Source organism: Pseudochaenichthys georgianus, chromosome 1, assembly GCF_902827115.2.
Source record: "Pseudochaenichthys georgianus chromosome 1, fPseGeo1.2, whole genome shotgun sequence".
NCBI lineage: Eukaryota > Metazoa > Chordata > Actinopteri > Perciformes > Channichthyidae > Pseudochaenichthys > Pseudochaenichthys georgianus.
The window spans coordinates 21,114,256-21,134,248 of NC_047503.1; the positions used below are offsets into that span (position 1 = coordinate 21,114,256).

The following is a 19,993-nucleotide window of genomic DNA, read 5'->3' on the forward strand; positions in this document are numbered from 1 at the left end:
TCCACCCCAGGATCTGACCATACGATGGCAACCATCGTGGTCTAGGGAAACAAATGAATGAGCAAGCATTCTGCGTTAAATGTGTTCATACTGTTTGAAATAATGACTGTCGGCAGTGCAAACATCTTTGTTACATCTTTTGTCAAATATATGTGTGTGATCTGCAGATTGGTGGCCATTGAGAGTTTGTTTCTGTAGTTTTACAAAAACTTTACAGATTTGACATATTTGGCACTGGTTTTAAATATGCAAAGGCCTCTAAGTTCGTTGTGATCGCAGCATGTATTTGCTGTGTCCCCATTTCCCATGGTAATGTGGCTAATGTGTTTATTTATTATTTGTGGGGCAATTTAAATTTGTGTTATTTATCTTTTTTTTCAAGATTTAAATGAAGCTCAGCGCAAGTTCTTTCAGGAAGACTGGGTGTATATACATTCACTCCGCAGCTGCATATAATCAGCTCATCACAGGCGTTCTCTTTAACCTATTACATTTCACCTCATTCTCCAGCAGCCAATCAACGTGCTGCAGCCAAACTATAAAATGGTTCTCCTCTCTCCTGCAGTCAGCTGTGATTTCAGGTGTTCATGCACCTTATCATATGGCATGTGTCAATACATGTTCAAACTAAATGAATTCTCTCTTTTTGAAACATCATGTGTTGAAATAAACAACTGCAGTTCAAAATAAAAAGTGAATTGCCCAATATTTTTGTTGTGGAATCAATTAATGTCTTTCTTTAAAGGCAAAAACATGAAAAAGCTAAGAAAAAAAACTATTGAATACAATATATTTGGAGCAACTTAATTTATAAATGGTTGTCAACTTAAAAACATGTGTTTACAATGATGGTAATTAAGTACATACAACTTAAATTCCTTTTAAATCATACGGTAAAACTAGTCGGAACAACTTAATTTTTGAGTAATCAACTTCAAAACTTGTGTTTATGCTACCAATTATTAAGTAAGTGGTAATTAAAAAACACCTCTGATTGTAGAGGAAAAGCCTTCTCCCCTAACTCAAATAACTTTGTTGCTTTAAGACAATTTCATTAGAAGTTGTCTTAACTCAATAAACATCGATGCAAACTGTTGCCTTGATTTTCTTTGTTGAGCCAAGGCATTTGTTTTTAGAGTGTAGGAAAGGTCTATAATGAAATTGCCCTAACTGTAAAATACGTCTCTATCTCTTCACAATACCACTTTAACAATGTGTGGATTTGTCTTTTTTGTTGTTGCTTGAACTGCCTTGTTAATATGATATGATTTGGTTGGTGACGTGCTATTTTTGGTGCTTCGTCTGAGATACTTTCATTTTCTTCCTTGCATTTTTTTAAATAAAACTATCTAAGATATTTAATTGTCAAGTTTATCTTACCTCAGTTGAATTGGATTGATTAACTTGTACCCTGACTACATATGTACGGTATCTCTGTATAATATAAGAAAATCCAATTAGATAATCAGTACTTAACGACTACCACTATCAAGGCAAATTTAGAATTTAGAACATACCTTAGACCAGCAGTGTTATCACATCAGCTTGTCTCACTTAAACAAATTCCAACACTTATTTCCAAATGTCGACATTAGGGAAAAAACGACCGTAATATGCAGAACAGAGACATTATGGATTGTTCCCATAACCGAGTTCACTTGTTACTCGGCTTGCCTTCCCTCGCTCTCTTTCTTCTCAATGATTTTCTTGTGTGTGTAATCAATAAGAGACAGAACAGAGCCAGGCGGGGCTGATTGTCCTTGTTGTAAGGAAAAGGGAGGTGTTAGAAGCAACCAAAATCCAATCGTAGCAAAGAAAAAGTCGATGTTCTTTTTTATGGAGCTCGAATGGGGTCTTGGTTTACTTTTTTTTGTGACAACGTCACTGTTTGATAAAAAAGTTTCAAATGTATTGATAGAAAGTGAATTCAGCTGTTGTGCAAGGATTTCAATCTACTGTACAATCATTATCACATTCATAGGAGAGAAAACGTGTGTTCTGAATGTCTAAGACACCACTGCTTGTGGTGATCACTGTTGTAAGCATGAAAGGAATAACGAGAAGGGGAGAGAAAAAAGGATGTAAAAACAAAGACTGTGTTTTTCTGCCAGACCTGCAATTGAATCCTATATCAGGTCTACCTTAACCTTTTAAAAAATAGGCATTGTTCAAAAGATTTGATAATGCAAGTGAACTACCATTATTTCATGGTAACTCTAGTTTGAGAAGAAGCTTTTCTCAAAGGCACAGTTCAAAGAAAATGTGGCTCTTTCTACATTTTAATGATTTGTAATTACTTTGACACAAGCCCAAACTTTTTTTTATCAAAATACAGCTTTGGGCGGGCGTACTCTGAGTTTTTATGGTCCTAATTAGGTGGTGTACTTTGCCATCCAACACCATGCCCCATCCATCTGGCAGCTTCAAAGAAAAAAAACTGGTTAAATCAACTCTGCCTTGAGACTTCTTCAAAATGTGTGTGCGAAGTGGGCCTAATTTAGACATTGTTGTTTCTAACAGGTATTTTAAGATTGAAATATTAATAGTAATTAATGAGAAGGTTCAAGGCAACTTATTTGTTGAACCTCTGACTTTAGGCCATTTAAATATTCAAGATAATGAGAGTTCCTTCCGCTTAGAATCACTTATTTGTCTCTCTGTCTGTATCCATTTCATGCAGAAATGCTATAAAAGTATTTTCAAAAAGAGCAAAAATCTAAACGATTCAAGACATTCACTGACCCCACCATCAACTTTAGTTTTAAACATATACAGAGTTGAGTGAACTGCTGGATATGTGGGTGAGGGAGAAAAACTGATGCCATAGGGAGAATCATTTTCCTAATCCCTACTTCAAGAACTCATATTTTACATTCCAATTTGGTTAAATTGGAAGCACCCTTAGGACCCAGGTCCATTAAGTCACATTACAATTATTGTCATTCAGGGACTAACTACGGTGAACAAACATGTAACACAACTTTTGGTCCTCACTGAGAATCTGAAAACTGCTGCTTTTTTTATTGGATGAAAAATAAGGAAGAAAGATCTGACCACTACTGCTGACCTTTTATCATTTTGACCGTCAAGAAGAAGAAGACAATGTAGAGTGAAGCAAAGACAAATTAAGATCACAGTTCTTTCTTAATGCTTTAATCTACATGAAGCTTAGCGCAAGTTCAATAAGGAAGACCTAACACGAGTCACTTACACGTCACTCGATGGCTCCCTTCCCCCCTCATTAAATATGAGGGCGTCACCCCTCAGCAGCCAATAGCTGCACATGCTAAATTCCTTAAATGCCTGCTCTTCCTCCCTGTCAGTTGTCATTTGCAGATGACCGTAAACAGTAGCAGTACTATACTCCTCGTGAGAAAAAAAAAAAAAAAACACAAGAAAAACTAGCTCAAGATGTCCAACTTGGACAATTCAGATCACGAACCTGGTATGGAATTATTCGAGCCCGGTTCGGCTCCCCACAGCGGCCTATCACCAGAGGCAGACTTCCTCATCGCCCGGCTCCTGCAGCAGGGCATCCCCACAGCCCCAGGCCTCACTCTCTCGCAGCTCCGAGAGCTCTCGGATCAGGTCTCCAGCACAGCTCCCCAGTCCGGGGCAGCAGCTCCAGTCAGCTCCCCAGAGAGCAGGGCGAGGACGCGGCCGCAGCCGTGGAGGTAATAATAAAAAAGGGCAGGAAGTCGAGCCCTCCAGGATCCCGTCCACCTCCAAAATCCACCCCTTCCCAGGCTCGCCAGTCCGGGAGCGTCACTAACACACCCCTCATGGAGAGTAGCGTGGCCGGCTCCCTGCAATCCCTGGCTAGCTCCATGATAGCTATCGATGCTCGCCTCCAGGCCCCGGAAGACTCCGTCAAAGGAGCTTCGACTTCCGTGGCACTCAGGTCAGGTACTAGTGTTAACGAAAATGTTTGCACTCACCCTTACACAGGATTGGGTTGTAACGGAATACATGTAACGGCGTTACGTAATCAGAAATACAAAAAAAAAAAAAATCAAGTATATTCAGCGGGCGTTACATTTGAAAAACGAGTAATCTGAGTCAGTTACTTTCGTAAACCTGAAGTGAATACTTATTGGAATTATTGGTTGGAAAGTTTCCTCACAAAATGTAATATTCATTAACGGCAGAACCGTGTGCACACTGCACAGCGCTGCAGCGTGTCTGTGAAAGAGAGATGCAGCGTGTCTGTGAGGCCCCGCCCCCGCATGCAGATGAGAGAGAGAGAGTTCTCTTTCAAAATATATTGAAAGGTAGAAACGGAGATGGTTAGATAAAACGTGGAAGATAACGTTTATGTAGCATTTATTTATTGTCGAAATGATGACATTTATAACGGGATCAAATCAAAGTGAATGGCCTGCTGAATGCATAGGGCAAGTGACTGGAAAAAGTTATTACATCGTTTCAGATAATAAATAATAATGATAATTCATTCTATTTAGGGGCACCTTTCAAAGCACCCAAGGACACCTTACAATGCATAACATATTCCAAGGAAAGGTTTTAAGACGGTACAAGAATGCAGTATGGGTGAGTTTTTATGTGTGGTGCAGATGAGAGAGCTGTCCAGAATGACACTAAGATGTTGTGTCGTGCTCTTGATAAGCCATTAAAACAGTAAAATACGTGTCTCCCGTTCACCAAAACATACCCATCTGTTATGGAAAAGAAAGTATTCCAAAGAAAAAAGAAGAAGGAAAGAAAAGAAAAAAGAAGAAAGAAGAGGAAAGAGAAGAAAGGAAGTATTCTAAAAGTAATCTGGTACCGGCGGGGACTGTTGTTAGCTTCTGATGCGCAGAAGAAAAATCTGGCCCACCCTATATTTTTACAGGCCCACCCTAAAGTACATTTCTGCCTACGCTACTGGTCCGCACAGCAGCGTGCGTTGACGTTGGCGGTCGGCGTGTCTGAAGCTTGGGGATTTATTTTTTTGATTTTTTTTTGCGAGCAACGTGACCAACAACCAATCACATGAATCTCTTTCCCCCGACATACAAAGCAATGGCAATGTTAATTCGAAGTAAACTGAAAAAAAAAAAAAAATCTCTCCTACAGGCGAAAACCTACCAGTTTCACCCACTGTCTCTGCCACCTCCCTCCATGCCTCGCTCCTCTGGTTCGTATCCCGGTAGATGAACAGAGACCGATCATTCAGCACCGGGTGATTCACTACCGCTATAATGAATTTTCTCTCCATTTTTCGGAATATGAGGTAATGACCTGCGTAATCTCTCCCAGCATACACACGGTTTGACTGGCTAGCGCTTGTACTGGCAGATTTGCATAAACGGGATCTCATTGGCTGACGCTGCTGCCGAGGCGCCAAAAAAAGAAAACAAAAACAAATTGAACATTGCTCAACTTTTGAAGCGAGCAACACCAGCAACGCTCCACGTCGCTTCCCAAAATACAGTTCTGCTAAAAGTGACGTCACCCTATTCAAAGTGAATGGGCAGGAGCGTTGGAAGCTTTAACGCACGCCACCGTGTGGACGGGCCGTCACAGTAGCACTGCGCCATAAACCTCGTGGAGGGGGAAAGAAAAAAAAGAAAAAAATTGGAATATCACCCCACATGCTAAATTCCTTAAATGCCTGCTCTTCCTCCTTGTCAGTTGTCATTTGCAGATGACCGCAACCCACCTCCACCCCTCTCGCCTCCAGTCTCCTCCAGGACAAAGCTAAACCTTCCTTCTTCAGACCGGTCTCACCTACTCAGCACCACCACCAGTGTCTAGACCCCGGGGATTTCATCGGAGCGGTGCTTTCCCTCCTGAATGATTATCCTGCAAACCGGGGCCTAATCGCCAAACACCATTACATTCTCCTGTTGTAGTATCATGGCAATCATTTTATTCATATGACGTGTAAACAATAAATATGTAATTCTTACATCACGTCTCTCCGGTTTGAAATACAGAGGTCTTTCAGGTGCTGGGGTGAGGAGATGAATGGCAGAAAAGAGAGCAGGGCAGGATGCTCCTAATTCTGTTTAAAGCAGTGGAACGCTCTCTCTTTGTTCAGGCCTCAGAGCCCCGCTGGTTATTCAATCAGCTGCTGGCACAACAGGTCACTGCAATTAACAGCTATTACCTGCCAACTAAAACAAACCAGCAGCACTCCTGAGGAACTGGATTAAAACAAGTGGATTAGACAGGAGTACCGAACAAAGGGGTGAAGACAGACTTAGTGATAGCTTCTCTCAGATGTAAGAGTATAAGATAATTAGCAAAAGGTAAACACATTGTAATAAAGAAAACAGTCTGAGGGAGTAGTTGTCGAGGATAGGGGGGATAAAGACACTTATAATTTGCTTTGTGTTTGGGGTTTTACACCTGGGGAGGGTGGATAGATAAAGCAGTTGTACCCAGCCAGTTGATGGTGTTGATTTAGTGATGGTTAAACTGGGAATTAGGGATAATCAGTGCCTACATTCAGTGTCTAACCCCCCCAAAATAAGAAACTCTTAAACTTCACCAATATAAAAAGAGGTTTTCTAATTTATGAAAATCCCTGACATCTTTTAATGGACACCAGTGTTTTTCTCCCTTTGTGTAGGTGTTTTGTAAAAACCCGTAGACACATCTACACTCTGCACCTTTTATTGTATTGTCACAAAAAGGTACATCTGGCCCTGTATCTCAGGAACGTACAGTCCTGAACTCCCTTTTCACACCATTACCTTACACTATTATTCTTTAAAATAGAATCCTTTCCCATGCCCCTGAGTTTGATAGGGCGAGTTCCTCTGCAGTCCTCTTTAACTTTCTCACATGGAAGGGTAGTGGATAGATAGATATATGGACAGAGATAGGGGGAAGGTGCACACATCCTCACCAGATAACCTTGCCTGTGTTAGGGCTAACTTTCCCTAGGGAGCATTCTCATGACCCCAGTACTTGGATAGAGGAGAAAGAGGCACCGTGGGAGGGATAAGAGGATGGAAGAGTGGGAAGAAACAGGAAGATATTGACTCCACAGCAGCTTGTATCTCTCTGCTGTGGAGCCAAGTATCAGATGAAGTTAGAAACCTCAGGTAACCCAGTGTCCACTAGTGTTGGCGCAGTGATGTTGCTATGGAAGACTCCTCAAAGTTTTTATGGTCAGTGAATTGTTGATTGATTTCCGTGACTCTGTGAAAGTAGTTCTAATCCTTGCGGTTGTTTTGTGAAGTGGTGGTTCCGACACAGTGAGAATAAGGTTGTCAACTATGTGGTAAAGGTGACTGCTGAACTTTAAATGTAAATAATCAGTCACACCTGTGTCATAATCATGCTGTTTAATCAGCAACACGATTCACCACCACTGTCATGTGCATGAGTTGTCTTGGTAAGGGAAAATAGCACAGAAACAGACTTAAAATAATATGTCATCTTTTTCATTTTTATAATGAGCTTTTGTGTGCATACACAATGTCTGACTTTTGGAACTTGCTGTCAGTGTTTATTGATTTATTTAAGTCTTGAATTGTTAATCAATCAATGTCACAAGTTTGTTGCATCCGTGATTAGCCAAAGTGTTATGAGAGGAAGATAAATAAACAAACTTAAACAAAAACTGGAAGAAAAGTCAAGAAACAACAGTAATCAACATTTATTCTCTGAGTAAAGACCATACATATTGAAAAGGCCTCAATTTAGGGTGTCAAATAACAATCGGTAGAAACAGGTACACACTCACATACACAATCATGAAATCACTTAACAATCAAAGGTCTAAAGCAGTACCTCAAACACAACAGGCACGACTTTGAAAGGTCTGTTTATGGCTTGATTTGTTTTTGATTTGATCAAATGATAACTGTCAGGGTTCTTACACCTTTTCCAAAGTCAAATTCAAGCACTTTTCAAGCATTTTCAAGGTGCATTTTCCAGCTGTTGTAAATTACATATTTATATACACATACTTATACTCAAATGATTATTTCCCTACCTCACATTAAATCAGATGTTCTTTATGCTATAAACAATCAGATGTGTGTTTCGTGATACCCTTCTACACAAGGATGAAAAGAAAACTAAGTTTAATATTTCAAAATTAGTAATCTGTACGTAGACTGGGCATTCCATATAACCTGGCTGAGCCAAATAACTTTTCAATACATTATTGATTACTATTTTTAAGGTACTTTTAGGTTGGCAGTAAACATAAGTCAGAGGTACATGGTGTACTTCTACTCCTCTACAGTTCAGAGGTACATGGTGTACTTTTCCTCCACTACATGTATTGAATACCTTTAGTTACTTCACAGATCTGGATGAATGATGTGAAATATAATCAAGTGTTGAATCAGACTTTAGTTCCACCTGGAGTAAATCCACCAGCTACCCTGCAGTATACAAAGTCATTCAAACTAGCTGCACCTTTACCAGCTTTGAGAACACTTTAATGATCAATCATTATAAAACATATCATATATATTATTCTGAAATGGACCAATCTGCACAACGACTACTTTTACTGTCGCTACTTTCACTATATTTTGATGAGAATACTTTTCTACTTTCACTTGAGGAACATTTTTGAATGGACTTTTACTGTAACAGAGTATTCCTACACTCTGGTACTTCTACTTTTACTCAAGTACAAGATCTGAGTACTTCTACTTTTACTAAGTACAAGATCTGAGTACTTATAATTTCACAAGATCTGAGTTGTACTTTTACTCAAGTACAAGATCTGAGTACTTATTCCACCTCTGGTCGCGTATTAGTCTAAATTGTAGCTACAAAATCACGCAGAGCTGCATAAAAATAGACTCACAATGGTAACAAGTGGAAAATAATATTTACAAATGTGTACAATGATTTTAGGTAATGCTGACTACTCAAGACACCTGACTTATACATATTCAAAGGAAGACTGTGTTCATTCTACAATTACCATTAAAGCAAAATGTAGTTTTACTTGTATAATACTTCAATTTTATATAAAAGACAGTTTGTTTTCATCTGTTTTCAAATAAACAAAGTCTTGGCTTTCAGAATATTAAACTTGTTTCGGCAAATTCAGATGATAAATACAACTTTGAAGCTTCGGCATAATTACAAGCAGAGAACGGACTAATGTAACGTCACAGCAGGCGCCGGTGTTTCTTGTGACACACACACACACACACACACACACACACACACACACACACACACACACACACACACACACACACACACACACACACACACACACACACACACACACACACACACACACACACACAAACGTGTCTTCGGGTCAATGTGACTGATTTCGATAGAGCAAGTCACATTTGGTTTAGGCACGAAACATACTACCAGTAGAAATACATTGCTTTCAAAATCGCTCTGTGTCGAATCAATAGATTATATTTCGTGACTATAACACGAGTTGCTTCATCCTCTGAACACCACACGATGGCGCCTGTAATGCACATATTAACATAGGTACGCTCCTCTGAAATGATTGTCCCCTGCAATTATTATTATCCCTCATCGAGTTTGCTATTCAGCTCGCTAACGTTAGCTTAAACAAACGTAACATGCAACGTTAGCCTAATCTAAAATGCTCTACTACGGCGTACCTTTCATGTGGCTCGTCTTCGCAGACTCTCGCATCCTTATTTTTGCAAACTTTGCAGGAGGCTACTCGTGGGCTTGACCCTCGTCTTAGCCATGGCTTGTATTGGTCTTCTGCTAGCCAACGCTCGTTGAAACTGTAACCTCCTGGCACACTGTCATCTATCACTCTCATCAGAATGCCCAGGTCACACCTAACACAAACACTTGCAGGTCGCGCGCATAGCGCGGGAAGGCGGCAGCGGAGCTGTTTTATGTAGAAGCGAAGCAATTATTTTCTTTTAATCTAAAAAGCGAACTATTCAGTCAGACAGCAATTTATTGTAAAAGTAAAGCATTTACATTTTCAAGCACTTTATCTCAATTTCAAGCACCATTCCCAAAATTCAAGCACTTTCCCAACCTTGAAAACACCACGTCAAATTTCAAGCAATTTCAAGCACCCGTACGAACCCTGAACTGTTGAGAAAATAATATGTTTGTCTTGATTGATGTCACTCAGGGCTGAGTTGAGATTTGATAAAGGCCCTGTTCAAAACTGCTATAGCACTGCATTGAACAATGTTTATTTTAAACAACAAACGTGTTGGCAAAGCTGCTCCAAATGAGTGGAATTCTTTCAACAATAAACATATATTTTTTAATCTTTTCCTTTCACTATGTATCCTGATACCAGATGCGTTTTACATTGTTTGATTGAAAAGGGAACTACCCTTGGAAAATACATTACATTGTAAAATAATGTACTGACATTGAGTAACAGATGTCATGTATTATACATTAGGATTTATAATGCACATTTTCAGTAGACACTTTGCTTACTTAGAAAATTGCTATGAAATATTAACAAAGGTACCGGTTTGCGCAACATGTGGTGAAGTTTTAGTGCATGTGTCTGTCTTGTGACCGTCTAATGCATCAGTAAATTGATTTAAATAGTCTACAACCAACCATCTTGACTTAAGGTCAATTCACTACTGGTAGCCTTTTCTGCAAAGTTATTGTGTACTGAAGTACTAAGCAGAAAAAAAGACTCTTGAGAGGCCTGTAGCAGTTGTGACTATGTTGAATTTAACAATGTTTCTTGAGACGGATTTAAAAACTCTTTTGTGAACAGTCTTGAAATGCATCCTTGAACAAATTCATTTATGGATGAAAAAAATGACCTCTGATGCCTGTTTTTGCCAAGATATGGTCATCACCTCACTGAGGCTGAATATGTTTTCTTCAGAGAATTTCAAAATAGCATTTCATTTCCCCAATAAATATTGTTCCCTTTGCATGCAGGGACTTTTCTTTTCTACCTTAAGGCTGTGTATGGTTTTTGTAGTTAAAGTGCTGCCTCAGCCACATACTGTACTGATAATAAAAAGAAGCTTTCTCTACAGTGACTGCTTCTATCACACTGGATGCTTTGAAATCCAGCGGCAGAGTACTCCTAGATTTTTCTCTGGAATCAGACTGCTCACCCTTTTTGTTTCCCTGCTACTAGCATAACCCAGTTCTAGCAATGTGCATTCATGTCTCTTTAGCTTCAGTCACATCAGAAGCATTTTAAACAACACTGATACACATCTTTACTGCAGCCCTCCCTGGTCGCTGTGATTGGCACATTACACGATGTCAAGTCTGTCTATAGGTAATTCTACTTTGGCTCAGTCACACAGATGAAATGCAAATCAATTGCTTCAATGTTTGCTTTTCCTGCAGTGTGAGGTAGTGGAAGAGTTATATTCACAATATTGTGGCATTCAAATATACATGTCTGTAGTAGTACATTAGTTCTAACTTGTAAAGTTTGGAGATTAAACTTGCTCTCTGGTTAGTGTTTTCCCAAATATACCTTGATGTTAAGGGCCAGATCCAATTGTTCATTTACTGTTTCAAACTGTATTATGTGCAGTATGCAAGATGCAGTTTCACATTAACTTTATCTTTCCTGATGAGAATGTCTTGACCTGTGCTAAAATATTAAGTGTGTTTCCCTATTTTCCTTTCTCCCTCACTCAACATTAAACTGTAAGATAGATCATTAGCTATAGATGGACTCCAATCCGCTCATTACATGTCCCATTTACCTTCACTGCATAACGCTCTACTTTTCATAACGAGGAAGAAAAAGAAGGGATGACGCAGGAAGGAAGAAGGAATGCACATATGGAAAGATCTAGACAGCATGAAAACAACACAGATAAATGTGTGTGTGTGTGTGTGTGTGTGTGTGTGTGTGTGTGTGTGTGTGTGTGTGTGTGTGTGTGTGTGTGTGTGTGTGTGTGAGAGTATGTCAACAAGAGAGAGTTTGAAAGTGAAGAGATGGGGACAAAGATACCCCAAGAAAGATAATGCCCATGGAGATAGAATATTACATAGATGGAATCAAATTGTGGGTGAAAATGTTGCCAGTGAATTAGGAAAATATTAGGAAATTATTGTTTTTCGATACAGTCTCTACTACGTAGTAGTGTGAAATATCTATTCATATCAAACACACCACAATTAAAAACAGAACAAATCCTCATGACTATGCTTCAGTCCGTTGTTTCTTTCCCTACCATTTAACAGCTAATGACTGACGACGCATGTAATGTAATCGCTTTTTTTTTATCAGTGTTATTTTCTATAGTTTTCATTAGCCTTGCAGTAGGTGATGCAGTGGTGAGGTGTGTGTGTGTGTGTGTGTGTGTGTGTGTGTGTGTGTGTGTGTGTGTGTGTGTGTGTGTGTGTGTGTGTGTGTGTGTGTGTGTGTGTGTGTGTGTGTGTGTGTGTGTGTGTGTGTGTGTGTGTGTGTGTGTGTGTGTGTGTGTGTGTGTGTGTGTGTGTGTGTGTGTGTGTGTGTGTGTGTGTGTGCGTGCGTTTTACTTTTTATGCCTGTCCCTTTCTGTTCCTGATGTATTCATAGGGTTGAACTGACAAAGCTGTGTGGGGTGATAAGTGGTTTTACGTCATGCATGCCATACATTTGTTTTTAACGTGGGTTTTAATCCATAAATTATTTATGCGTGTGTCCATACACATTAATGGGTGGGTTGTACTTAATGTCTTGAAGGTGTGTCAGTACTGTATTTTAATGCTCTTTTTCAGCAGCTGGATTACATTTGTTTCAATACCTGTGTTTTTAAATAAATGTCATGTCTTTGTGGATGTACTACTACTTTGTGTGCATGCATAATCAAATGTGTGTAATATTTGATGTATTTCCATATAGTCATGCTGTTAAGTGGTGACCTTTTTGTTGTTATGAAGCAAATGATGACAAAGTCAATTTAAGGCAAAACCTAGGCATTCAGAGCTTTTCAATAGCAATGATTGGTCATTTGTAACGAAATTAAACTGCATAAAAGGGACAGTGTGTAGAAGTTGGTGACATCTAGCATTGCACTTGCATATTGCAAACTAAATGAATGCCCCTCCACTGAGCACTCCCCTTTACAATCCTGAAGTAATGAGTGTGATTTGTCCATTCTGAGCTACGGTAGAAACATGGCAGAGCAGCATAACCAAGATGTGAGGGAGGTGTGAAGTGTCATTGTGATAGGAAGATACTGGGAGGAGGAGGTGCGAGAACATTGTGTCAATGGACGGGTCAGTGACGATAAGCAAGGCGATGAAAACTGCTGTGAAGGAGAGGAAAGACAAAAGGAAACACTACAGTGACTGTAGTTCTCATTCATAACACTCCGTTCGATGTCTCACTATGGGATGCGCCTCATCGCGGAGCAAACAGAAGCATCAATCTCATTACGCCAATCCTGATTGGCTGGTGATCTTGACGTCAGCGTCAGGGAATTCACCCCCTATAAGTAGCTTGCGCCACAACGCTTGCGTCATTCAAACACCTCTTCTCGCTTCAGAGCACATCTCTACAGTTGCCGGACAAGCTTAACGGCCCACATACTGAACCCAAATACCCATTTCGGTCGACGGGCGCTCGCCGGCTACTCCTTCTGCTTTGCAGGAAGACGGTAGTACTAACGCAGTTAGTATTAAAATCGACCTCGCCCTTCTCTCCCCGAGAAAGTAAGATTGGTCTGATTTTTTAAACTAGCAGCACACCTGTTGCTAGCTCGCTCCCTCTCTATCGACACCACGGTAGCGAGGAAGCTTTTTCTTTTCTCTTCTCCACGGAGGAAGAAAGGATTTAAAGAGCATACTGTCACACCAGTCAGTATTCTCCGGGAATAAAAGACCCACACCGTCCTTTTCTCCGGATTAAGGACAAGGTGGTAACATCTTTTTCTCCCATCCTACCTGTCGAGCGCGGGCCCTCTCCACGCCACGAGGCGAACAAGATGGATGCCCCTCTCCCTCACACCAGAGGAGTCAGGGACTCGGTGGCTCGACTCTGCGGCTGCGGGTTGAAGATCTCGGGCACAGACACACACCAGGTATGTTCGTCCTGCCTCGGGCTGGAACACGCCCGAGGCGCTATCGACAACCCCGGCTCGTGCGGACATTGTGTCCGCTTCACCGTAAAGAGCCTCCGCCGACGGTTAGCACGACAAGCTAGCCTGTCGGAACAGGACCCCCCCCCATGTCCACGGACCCGCCGGCCGGCAGTCAAGACACGGGGGCGTCCGCCACAGAGAGTGAACCCCTCTCCGTGTCGGTCTGGGGCTCATTATCTGCGATGGCTACAGAACCGGAATCCCGCGCCCTGGCAGGCCGGGACCCGGTGACGGCAAGACACGCGGGAACGGGTTTACCAAGCTGGGGCTCCCGGTTAGACCTCACCATGGTCTCACCCGTGGAGGATGTCCTTGAGCTGGACTACGAGGAGGACGAAGAAGAGGGCGCCTTGGCGTTCCTCCTGTCCGAGTCGGATGAACAGGAAGAGGACTCCTTCATGTCATCGGCTCAGGCTGCAAAGCCTGGAGCAAGGGCTGCTCTCCTGGGCGATAGCACACCAGCTTCGCCCGGTCTGAGCATTGACCTGCAGGCCGTGTGTAAACGTGCTGCGGCCAGACTCAACGTCCCGTGGCCTGAAATGGCCAAGGAGACCTCCAGGTCCCGCTACGAGGGAAAACATCTTCCCCAAGCAGCGGGGAAAAAGAGGCAACTCCTTCCGGTCTTCCCGGAGATGTTGGCCCCTCAGCAACAAGGCCCCAATCCAGGGTGCCTCCTCCCTAGACTGTGACGGAATGGAAAAGCTCGGCCTGCTCCGCATGCCGCCCATTGAACCGCTGTTAGCGGCCCACCTCCTACCGAAGGTGGGCCCGTCACCGAGCAGGAACCCCACGCTGCCAGCAAAGTCGGACCGTTTTCAGTCGACAATGCCTCGAACTCTGCTCGGTTTAAAACACCGAAGACGCAGAGGTCGCAGCCCACCTCGAGTCCCCAGCCCAGGCTGGAGACAAGGGCAAGCTGGCCTAGAAAATCTCCGGTTCCGGCTGCAGCTCAGGCTCAGCCAACCCAGAATTTCGGCCAACAGTCGAGGAAGAAGAAGTGAGCGGCGTGACAGCCCCTCCTTCTCCCCTCTGTGACAGAGCTGGAAGTTCATTCCCCAGCTCTGAATGTGTTCCACCACCTCGAGAGATGCCTCAACACCATCCTCAAGTCCGCACAAACACATGTCACATATTGGTTGATCCTTTTGTTATAAAACATTTGCCGCTGACACATCCAGGCTTCACGCCGAGGGCGCAGCTCAAAAAAATGAAAAGAAAATCAATAAAACCAATAAACAGCCCGTCAATTGTTCCCCTTCGGAGAGCAGCTACGGCATCTCTCAAAAGGAGGATTACTGGCGGGTCTGTGAAGGCACCACCGCCACTCGCATGCGCAGTGCCGGCTGGGGCTTTAAGGGCACCACCGTCACGCGCATGCGCAGTGCCGGCTGGGGCTGTGAAGGCACCACCGTCACGCGCATGCGCAGTGTCGGTGGGTATTGTCGAAAAGGGACACCACTGTGTTCAGACACTAGAGGGCCCCATAACACAACAAATAGAGAGGAGGAGATGTGATATCTTGGGTTTTCAAGACAGTAACACGGGGCTACAGACTCCAATTCACCGTCACCCCTCCTCGCTTCTCGGGCATTCTGCACTCGCAGGCCCGAGGAGAGTCAGCCCTCATTCTGGAGAAAGAGATTTTCTCACTCCTAGAAAAGAGGGCTATATATATTGTACCCGACGAGCAGAGTCAGGGCGGCTTCTATTCCAAGTACTTCCTCGTTCCCAAATGGGGAGGGAACGGAATTCGGCCAATACTTGATTTAAGGGCTCTGAACAAATATCTAAAAAGATATAAGTTCAGAATGCTCACTCACACATCTCTGCTGCGGCTCGTGCGACAAAATGACTGGTTTACATCAGTCGACCTGAAAGATGCGTATTTTCACATCCCAGTATATTACCCACACAGGAAATATCTGAGATTCGCATTTCAGGGGATCTGTTATGAATACAGAGTACTCCCCTTTGGTCTGTCTCTCAGTCCAAGGGTGTTTGGAAGCCGCGATAGCCCCGTTGAGACAACAGGGTATTCGCCTGGCGACCTACCTGGACGACTGGCTGCTTCTCGCACAGTCGGAGCAGGAGGCTGTTACACAGACAAATGTCCTCGAAAAGCACCTGCTCAACCTGGGTTTTGTAATAAATACAGAGAAGAGCATGTTGTGCCCCGCGCAGACTATACTCTTCCTGGGTTTACGCCTGAACTCGGTGCCCTTTTCAGCTCGCTTGTCAGCGGAAAGAGTGAAAGCTTTCAGAGCTTGTCTTGCTCTTTTCCAGCTGGGCAAACATGTTCTCTTCAAATCATGCCTGCGATTGCTGGGGCTCATGACGTCAGCCATCCTGGTCGTACACATGAGGGAGTTTCAGCGCTGGGTGGCCGCCCTAAAACTAAACCCCGCGCGAGAGTGATGGTTACTGTGAAATGCGTAATGGCACTGCACCCGACTTTTCTAGTACGAGGTGTGCCCATGGGTGCTGTCCTTTCACGGAAAGTGGTCACCACGGACGCATGTCTGACAGGTTGGGGAGGTATTTATGAAGGTCGCCCGGTGAGGGGTCTCTGGAGCAGAGACCTCCAGCGGGCGCACATAAATTACCTGGAGCTTTTAGCGGTGTTTCTCACCGTAAGACGCTTTCTGCCTTTCCTCAGGTGACATCACGTCCTCGTGAGGACAGACAATACGACCACAATATCGTATATTAACCGCCAAGGGGGTTTGCGTTCTCTCCAGTTACACACACTGGCGCGCAAACTTATCCTATGGAGCGGTAGACGTCTCCTCTCTCTGAGAGCGACACATGTACCGGGAGTGATGAACCCCGGGGCAGATCTACTCTCCAGAGGTGCACCACTTTATGCAGACTGGACTCTACATCCAAGGATTGTGAGCCAGCTGTGGGTGCGTTATGGCAGAGCCGCGGTGGATCTGTTCGCATCGAAAGACAATGCTCAGTGTCAGCTGTTCTTTTCGATGCGTGATCTGAATGCACCGTTAGGCGTGGATGCACTCGCGCACGATTGGCCCCCGGGCCTTCTGTACGCGTTTCCACCCCTGGCTCTGATACCTCCAACTCTGGCCAGAGTGAGAGCAACGCCACACACTTATTCTGATAGCTCCACACTGGCCAGCTATGTACTGGCTAGCGGAGATATATCAGCTGCTGTGCGGGCAGCCTTGGCAGCTCCCACTACGCAGGGACATACTGTCCCAAGCCGGGGGGGGGCGATCTTTCACCCACACCCAGAGCGCTTGGCTCTATGGGCCTGGCCCGTGAGTGGTACAATCTGAGTACAGTGTGACATGAAGATGACCCTGGCAGCTGCAAAGTGAGCCAGTGGCACTCATGCATTATCTGTACAGTCTTCAGGCACTCGGTTCGCCCCAGGGCAAACAGAGTGTGGTTGAAGCCCAGCCCTGCCTTTATTTTAAGGCGGTTGGTTCAGGTACCATATTTGACATACGAGTCAGAGTTCGCAGGCACCCTCGGGTTCGCGAGTTCTTTTGACTCAGGGTCTGGCTGCATCCTGGGCTCTGTCCAGGATGTCTCCCATCCAAGACATTGGTGCAAGTGGCGAGCTGGCCCTCGCTGCTCACTTTTGTCCGCCTTTTTAACAGTCTGGACGTTCTACTCCCAGTTTGACTCAAGCAGTGCTGGGCACCTGGTTGAGTCGGAGCCCTACCTGTTAAAGTTCTGGTCGGTTTGGTGATTTTCGAGATAAGCTCGTCTGGCAATACGGGAGCTACAATTTCCCATAGTGAGACATCGAACGGAGTGTTATGATTGAGAACTATAGGTTACTTACGTAACCCCAGACTCAGAGTAACATGAAGTGAGATGTCTCACCAGACGGCCCTCCTTGCTATGGTGAAGCGAGAAGAGGTGCTTATTTTGAATGACGCATGCGTCGTGGAGCAAGCTACTTATAGGGGGTGAATTCCCTGACGCTGACGTCAAGATCACCAGCCAATCAGGATTGGCGTAATGAGATTGATGCTTCTGTTTGCTCCGCGATGAGGCGCATCCCATCGTGAGACATCTCACTTCATGTTACTCTGAGGACTGGGGTTACGTAAGTAACCTATAGTTATAAACCTATGGGCTGTTTTAGTTTTCATCAGGATATGTGGAGTATTGGATTATTTTGGGTATGAGCGGCAGACACCCTTTCCGTTTTTAAGAGTGCGCTTAAGACCTTCCTTTTTGATAAAGCTTATAGTTAGGGCTGATTAGATTCAGCCCCTAGTTTTGCTGATATAGGCTTAGTTTGTCGGGGGACATCTTACTTCTTCCTTCTCTCTGTCTAAACCTGTGTACTCTCATGTTCCGATTAACCCAGCTTCCCCAAATGTCTTTCTTTTTGGTGTCTATATACGCCGGGATCCGGAGTCATGGATGATCCTGCGGTCCTGTGTCCTGGATCTTGAGTCGTGGCTGTGGTCCTGGATCATAGGTCCTGGATGGATATCCTCGTGGATTCATCTTCCTATTATACACACATGCATTTCCAAACATTTGGACTACCTATGTTGCAAATGTATTATCTTTTCAATTTACACACGGCATCTATTGCACGTCTGTCCGTCCTGGGAGAGGGATCCCTCCTCTGTTGCTCTCCCTGAGGTTTCTCCCATTTTTCCCTTTAAACTGTGGGTTTTCTCCAGAAGTTTTTCCTTGTACGATGTGAGGGTCTAAGGACAGATGGTGTCGTATTGTCATACTGATATTCTGTACACACTGTGAAGACCACTGAGACAAATGTAACATTTGTGATATTGTGCTATATAAATAAACATTGTTTGATTGATTGATTGAGATGATAGTGTGAATACAAGCAAACTAAAATAATGTCACTCATTGAGGGAGATAGCTTTAGCTCAGATTTAGTCAGACAAACAACTTTTTGTGCCCAACATTCTGCATCAACCTCATCAGACACTCTTCACTTGATTTAATTAAAAAAATTGTCATATCCTTCGACAGGAAATCTTCAGGGTGCCTGTAAATGTTTTACCAAGCATGATGCCAGCTTATTCATATATTTCAGATAGATTTCAATACATGAAATGCTTAAGAAGAAGGAAGGTGTGGCAATTTTGCTCCCCCTGAATTCCTTCATATTTTTGCAGCATCTTGGTTTTCACATCACTTCTTTGAATTCCCTTCTCCACCTCTCTTTCTTCTCCTTCCTCCCTCTCAGTTTTTGTTTTCCACACTGGACAAAAGCCACTGAATAAAGCTGAGACAATAGTAATGAAGAAACCTGCCTGAGAAACAGCCGTGCTGATGTGGTCTATCCCAGGGAAGTTACAGGGGAACCAGCAGTCGGAGGTATTGTGCTTTTGTAAGCAACTTTAGATACGACTCAGCCGAGCCAAGCGTACTTGAGGAGCCGCCTGTGGTCAAAAGTACTCAGTTTCATACGGTATTATTTTCTACCCCAATCAAAACATTTGAAATATCGTCATTTTGACAAGAACTTTCCCTCATTATCTCACATTATTTTCAAACGAATGAATTAGACGCACACTGTGTTTATGGATTCAAGTAGCGGCTCTAAAGGTAATCAACCCTGGTGCAGAGGAGAATCCGAGTAAACACTGTGCACTATGTGTTCAAGTGCATGTATCAGTGAAGGCTCCACTCAGTAACAGCCTGACCTATGTACACTGTAGCCCAGAGGACTTTTGTTCCCTTTGTCAAACTTGTCAGACTGCCAATCACCAGCACAACACTTACTGCACGGAGCTGATTATAACTCACAAGCACCCTGTGCCACAGGCATTTCTAATAAACTAATTCAGCAGCTTAAATGAAACAACATTTTTTCGCCCAAAATCGGGATACAATTCCTAACAAGAACACACTATTCCTCATATTATACCACATTATTAACATCAAGAGGAAGTTGTGAGCCAATGTGCCAGACAGCACAAACATACATAGGCCCTTTGTGTACTCGCACAAATAAT

The 19,993-nt window shown here is 43.3% G+C and overlaps 1 protein-coding gene across 1 annotated transcript in view; it reads right to left on the reverse strand.

The window, feature by feature from the left end:
• Positions 1 to 19,993, reverse strand: part of LOC117440777 (zeta-sarcoglycan) — a 568,571-nt gene that overhangs the window by 74,533 nt on the left and 474,045 nt on the right. The window lies entirely within an intron of this gene.